This window comes from Magnolia sinica, chromosome 5 (genome assembly GCF_029962835.1).
Source record: "Magnolia sinica isolate HGM2019 chromosome 5, MsV1, whole genome shotgun sequence".
NCBI classification, from domain to species: Eukaryota; Viridiplantae; Streptophyta; class Magnoliopsida; order Magnoliales; family Magnoliaceae; genus Magnolia; species Magnolia sinica.
Window position 1 is genome coordinate 107,592,989 of NC_080577.1, and position 7,328 is coordinate 107,600,316.

Here is a 7,328-nt window from a genome sequence, read left to right on the forward strand (position 1 = left end):
CCATAGGTCAGGTCCTCGGTCGAACCCCCCTCATGCGCCCCACATCACACGGGTTCCACCTCACACGGGTCGGCCACCCGGAGTATGTCGCTACATATCACAGGCCACCTCACTTGAGCCCGATGTGAAAATGCCCCTGCATTAATCACCCCTAGTGAGGAGTCTCGAACACGAGACATCCCACTTTGATACCACTTTGATGCAAGACAACTAACCATTTGTTCTAAAAGCTCGAACTGATAAAGCGTGGCGAATCAATCCTTTATATCATAGCCCAAGTCCCACATCCCATGGGTTAGGTCCTCGACAGAAACCACCCTCGTGGGCCCCACATCACATAGGTTCTACCTCACACGAGCCACCCACCCCGAGTGTGCCCTTACATCCCACAAGCCACCCCACTCGAGCCCGGTGCGAAAATGCCCCTACATCCCATAGGCCACCCCACTCAAGCCCGATGTGAAAATGCTCATGCATTAACATGTTCTCCAAAGGTGTCATAAAGCGGATGACATCATCCACAAATTGCATTTAAGCAACGGAAAATTCCAAGATGCAAGTGAGCAACCCTAAATATGCTAGTCACACCTTTCCTAAAGCACTTGCTCAAGCATACAACTCATAGTGTATGCAACAACAACATACAAGTATGGGGAAGAAGGATCTCCTTTCCTCGAGCCCTTCTAAAACCTTTAACAAACTATGTTAATCAATATAGGAACGGTCAAACCATATGCAAACCATCATCCATCCCCTCAAGTTTAAACACCTATACTCCCCAACATATAATCTACAAAAATCAAGTTGTAACCATCCATCTCCCTAATCAACCTTTCAAAACACCCAAAGCTCCTCATAGATCTCTATAACAGCCCCCTTCCCACTAGAATTTGATTTTATCCTCCAATGCGATACTATGGGAATTCCTAGTATTTTTCTCTCCTTCTACCAAACCACATGGACTTATGTCTACACTAAATTACTCTCAAACCTTTGTTTTCTCCTTGCAAAACCAACATCTAGTGCGCTCCTCTAAAAGTGGTCAAGGTACTTTTTTAATCCAACTTCCAAATTTTCAAGAAAATCTTACATTTCACCTCTTCAACATTCCCAAAGCACTTAGTATTCCATTATTTGATTAGTTTTTCAACCTCTAAGGTTTATGCTAAGAATTGGTTTCCATTACGACTCGCCTAAAAATGAACACCATAATTACGTACAAGCACTCATCATACAACATAACTTGAAACAAAATGATTGTCTCCCACCATAATTACGTACAAGCACTCTTCACACAACATAACTTGAAACAAAATGATTGTCTCTGACTGATTAAAACTACACCAAACATAATAGGCCAATGATCAAGAAGACAAAAAAATTGGCCCTAGCATTGCACAAAAAATAGAGTTCTGGATTTTCTGAAATTAGGAATCTGTCGATTCTTTTCATGACAAGCTCTTCCATTTGCAAACTCTACACTCCCAAAGGTAGATCACTTGGCTCATGGCAATTCACCCATTCGGAGTGGTAAACATAATTCTCAAGCAAAAAGTGATGTTGGACCTCATTGTTGCCCCAAAGAAAATCCTAACAACCTCTTACAACATCTAGCTCATCTTACATATATAACATGTCATGGGAACTAATGTCTACTTCCTTGGATATCCATCCACCAATTTTAGGAAAAATGTTTTGTATATCCATCCACCAATTTTAGGAAAAACGTTTTGTATATCCATCCACCAATTTAAGGAAAAATGATATATTTTGCCATTTTTCCAATTGGCTTGACTCCCTAGAAGTTCACTCTCTTAAGCCTCGAGTCAATTTTGAAAGTCATCATGAAGCACCCAAGTCCAAGCTAACGGGCAATACATATGAAATATCCAATACCCCATTCATACCATGATGCTTATATTTGGTTTTATAGTTTTCACATGAAACATTTAATCATTATAAATTTAAGTTTGTTACATAAGATATTGTCTCGAGTATCTATAAGAATGCAAAATGTAATTAAACTACCAACCTTGAAATTTTTTAATACTAAATCTTTAGTAATCTGTAAGGTAGTGTTTGGCTCCTGAGTCGTGCCACTTCAAGAGCAAAGAAAAATAGTTTGTGAATTTGGCATTTTATGTTCTTAACATAATTTCTAGAAATTGTGAAATGGACTCTTTGGTACTGCACCAAAAAGAATTTGGTGTTTTTTATCCATACAATATATAGTTTCATGGCTTCGCGAAATTCTACCAAGATTAGAAATCCTAAAATCACATATTACTTTTCTTTGGACTAAGCTAAAAGGACATAAGGAAATGGTTATTTTAAAAATAATGAACTTGATACAACAAGATTCTGGGAAAAACGTAAATTAATCGTAAGCAATGCTTGGTTCCAGTACCAATATGCTGCCATGTTCATGTAATTTACTTATTAGTATTGGGGTTGTCTTACAAATTACACCCTAGTAGCTATAATCATAGAGTAATCTGCGGGCAAAGAAGAAGTGCATATAAACTCTTGAAAAAGCACGACCAAATTTAAAAATACTTCTTTCCCCACCAAAAATGTTGTTAACTGGCATTTCAAATTACTTCATTCCCCACCAAAAAAGTTGTTAACCCATCACTCCAATTTTCAGGCAGTAAGACATCTCAAACATGTCTTTCAATAAAGAAAATATAGGTCCAATGACCCCGTGGCCTAGCACTTAGGGTCAAAATGCTACCAAAACATTATTTGCTCAACATTCAACATGACACTAACGGTTACTACCATGTCATCATTGTCGTTTAAAGTAACTACCCGTATAATAAATGGATAAGGAAAGAAGCATAGCATAGCAAAGGAACTCGAACAAAGAATGTTGGGACAAACTTAATGACAGAAGCCTCAAGCAAGAATGTTGGGACAAACTTAATGCAGAGAGACATAAATGGGACAATTCAATTCAATTCGATTCAGTGAGGAAAAGCAAGGTTGGAATGTCAGATTGTCCAAGTTGTGGGGCTTTGCAAGGTTCATCGGGCGCAGCGAGTTAGTGGACCAGCCAAGCAACAATCAGCTTTTCACGAGGTCAAACCAGAGCCCATTGTTTTGTGCAAATTGGATAGGTTCTTGATTGACAAGGTGTGGGATAGTCACATCCCTTCCTCACAAAAATCCACTCTTCTAAAGCTTGCATAAGATCATAGGCCGATTTTGTTCCAAACGAAGGAGACAAAAATATCCTAGACCATTCAAATTGGAAAACAAGTGGCTTCATTAACCTAATGGATTCATGCAAATGATCCAATCCAAGTGGAAAACTTGAATTGACCAAGGTTGGGAGGGGGTTAAAACAACAAGGAAATTACAGTTCATAAAGGGAAGCCTATAAGAATGGAGTAAAGCAATAAAAGAAGAGGAAAACGGTAGATCACAAACTCTTCTTAAAGCTATGGATAGTCTGGATTCAAGAGAAAGGGAAGGGGAACAGATAGAAGAAGAGTTTTAGAGAAGAATTCTCTTTCAAAAAGAGCTCAGTGACATGATGTTGAGGGAAGAAATCGTGTGGAATGATAAATCAAAACTATAGCTCAAAGAAGGCAATCGCAACACACCTTTCTTCCATTGATAGCAAAAAGCAAAAAAAAAAAAAAAAAAAAAAAGGCAAACATTATCAACAAGCTATTCGTTGATGGAAAATATATAAAAGACAGGCATTGTGAGATAAGAAGCAATAAGCTTCTTCAGGAAGTTTTACTCTTTCAATGATCCAATAATGTTGAGGGTGTGAGCAAGATGTTAGGTAGAGCAGATTATAGGATCAAAGGGTTTCAAGAATGTGAATCCATATTCATATCACACCAGCAATTGGTTGACAACACTCGTAATGTGCAAGGCAAAGGCAGGTTAGCTAGGTTTTTTAAGGCATTCTCATATGTTTTGAAGCTATCTCTAGTTTAAAGGTGAATTTAAAGAAAGCACAATGTCCAAGGTATCGAGATAAATAACACAAAGGCAGGTATTCTTGCATCTATACTGGGATGCAAGAGAGGGAGACTCCCATTATCATATTTGGGCCCTACCACTAGGAGCTAAAGTGTTTTCCACATCCACTTTGGAACTTATTATAGAGAACTCCTACGGAGGCTTGCCCCATGGAGAAGAATGACTCATCTTTGGCCAGTCGCATTACTTTAATCAAGGCGGCTTTGGCTAACCTGCCAATATACTTTCTCTTTCTCTTTTCAAGATCCCATTAGATGTGTCAAAGAGACAGGCGGGTATTCTTGCATCTATATCGGGATGCAAGAGAGGGAGCTCCCCATTATAATATTTGGGCCTTGCCACTGGGAGCTAAAGTGTTCGCTGCATCCACTTTGGAACCTGTTATAGAGAAATTCGAAGAAGGCTTTGCCCCATGGAAAAGAATGACTTATCTTTGGTCAGTCAGTCGCTTCACTTTAATCAAGGCGGCTTTGGCTAACTTGCCAATATAATTTCTTTCTCTTTTCAAGATCCCATTAAATGTGTCAAAGAGACAGGCATTTATTCTTGCATCTACCGGGATGCAAGAGACGGAGATTCACATTATCATATTGGGCCCTGCCACTAGAAGCTAGATTGCTTGCCGCATCCACTTCGAAACCTGTTATTGAGAAATTCAAAGGAGGCTTGCCCCATGGAGAAGAATGACTTATCTTAAGTCAGTCCCATCTTAATTAAGGCGGCTTTGGCTAACTTGCCAATATACTTTCTTTCTCTCTTCAAGATCCCATTAGATGTGTCAAAGGGACCTGGAAAATTACAGCGAGAATTCTTATGGTAGGGTAATAGTGAACAGAAAAAATTCCATCTAGTGAAATAGGAGGATGTCCAACTTCCAATTCATGATGGAGGCCTGGGTTTGGGAAGAATCGAAGAAAAAAACTGGCGCCTCCTTTGCAAATGATGGTGGCAATTTGACTCCGAGCAAGAGGATCTTTGGTACAGAATCATCGCTGAGAAACATGTGCTGGAAATAGGAGGATGGGATTCAAACTACTAGACGAGGCACAAGAAATCAGAACTATGGTCTGCCATCTACAAAATGGGAGACATTAATCAGAGGTGGGGGGGTGTCCCCGGCAAAGGGACCAGATTCAAGGTGAACAGCGGGAATAAAGTTTGCTTCCAGCATGACAATTACACAGTCAGTTGTATGCTCACCCGGAGGTTTCCAGATCTTTTTAGGGTTTCGATGAGGAATCTCCAATCTCCTACACTGTTTAAATCCAGTTAAAGCCCTGAATGAAGATCCTGACTCCTAAGATATGGAGATGGAACCGCTCCAGTAAATTCACAGCGAAATCTTACTTTTGGAAGTGAATCATAATCCAGTGCATCTATCAAACAGGTTGGGAGCAGGTTCCATAAAAAATTAAAAAGTAAAAAACTGAAATCTAAGTATTACAATAAGTCAATCTGATCGCAGCAATTTCTACTTGAACCGTGGACTCAGATCCCTAAAACAGTAACAACCTGTGACACCCAAAAAAAAGAAAAAAAAGATTTCAAGATTCTCAAGATCCAAAACATGGATATCAGAATCCTACTTGTAAGACAAACACTTGAAATAGATATCAATACGAAAAACACCAGAGATTAGACAGCTGAAATCCAGCGATTGAAATAGATAACAATTACCTGCAAAATCCTAGTATAAAACATCCTGATATTCAAAACAACCTCAAGTAAATTCAAACCCCCAATTTCATGATTCTCGATATTCAAAACTCAAACCCTAGAATCCTACTCTAGCAATCTCCACGACAGAGATTAGGGGAAAAAACAAAGGCATATTTACAGAAAAAAAAAAAAAGAAGCTCTACCCAATGTGGTAAAGACAATATTGCAAATTGGATAAAGAATGGATGCAGATATCAAATCCCAACAGAAAAACAAAAAATGAGGGAAATGTGATCTTGTGTCAGCAATCTCTTACCAAAAGCAAAACCCTAATTGCTAGACACCCACATTCAAAACAGAAACCCTAGAAGCCGATAAATGCAATAAAACCCCCAGAAATGGACGCTGGCCAGGAATTTGCAGGAAAAAAGAAAAAAGAAAAAGAGAGGATTGGGAAAGAGAAATCCGAAACGGTGTGAGCCGGAGGCAGCTTACCCGATATCGGATTCTCCGCGCTTCTTCCGAATAAACAGATGAAATGGGATCTCTTCTTAGTTTTTTGATGTCGGCGAGGAGGTGATGGTATTTATAGAACGGAGTTGCACAAAAGAACGGCTAGGATGAAGCGATGGACGCAACTAAGTTGAGTGGGGCCGACCTCAATGTCCGTGTGTAAAATCCATCCCGCCAATCGTTTTCCATTAGTCGAGTTTGATTATGAGCGCAGAAAACGAAGCAGATCACAGTCTCAAATGGGCCATATGAAAGTGAACAGCGGGAATGAAATCATTCACCGTTAAAATCTTCCCATGGACCATCCAAACCGTTCACGTCGTTCCACTGCGATGAGCTGGAGACACGAACATTAGCCTGATCCAAAACTTATGTGGCCCATTAAGATTTCGATGGTGGCCGTTCAATCATCAATGTTTTTAGTGGCGTGCCCCACTTGAGTTTTGGATCTGTTTCATTTTTTGACCTATAGATCCTCGTGGAGGGCTCCGATCTTCACATTGGTAGGGAACCGGATTGCCTTGGAAACTCCGTGGGGCCACCGAGATTAATGGGTGTTATGGACATTGTACATTTTATTTTTAAATCATTTTCTAGTATAACCAAAAAATAGAGGCAATGCAAGGATCAAGTGAACCACACCAAAAGAAACGGTGGTGATAATGATTCTCACCATTCAAACTTTTCCAAGGCTCACTCATTAAACCTAGATGAAGAGAAAACACAAATATCAACTCCATTCATAACTTTTGGTGGCTCCAAGAAGTTTTAAGTGGTAAGAGTTTAATCCTGATCATGTAGACCATTTGATCTCACTTTTAGACTTATATTGTAAAATGATTTTTAAAAAAAACAAAAGAGCTGATGAACAGTATGAATAAGACTCATATATTACAGTGGCCACTCAAAGCTCTGGTCCCTTTCCAACCAAGACAAGCAGGCTGTCATGCAATCCCATTATTCGCCATGCTCATTCGTTCCCTATCTGATTAGAGAGATGATCCAAGAGAGTATCACATCCAAAAATCTAGTGAACCTTATAATAGGAAACAATGTGAATCAAATGCTCACAACTGAAAGCTTCTCTGAGGTCATAGAAGGAAATGCCTGTCATCCCCTCATCCCGGGTGATATTGTGAATGACAAATAATTATCAC

At 39.5% G+C, this 7,328-nt stretch overlaps 1 protein-coding gene across 1 annotated transcript in view; it reads right to left on the reverse strand.

Annotated features, from left to right (window-relative positions):
- LOC131247146 (uncharacterized) overlaps positions 1–6,312 on the reverse strand; it is an 84,251-nt gene extending 77,939 nt beyond the window's left edge. Inside the window, exon 1 of the mRNA XM_058247579.1 lies at positions 6,154–6,312. The gene's annotated coding sequence lies outside the window, so the exon portion shown is untranslated. The remainder of the gene's footprint in view (positions 1–6,153) is intronic.
- Between the last annotated feature and the right edge of the window lie 1,016 nt (positions 6,313–7,328).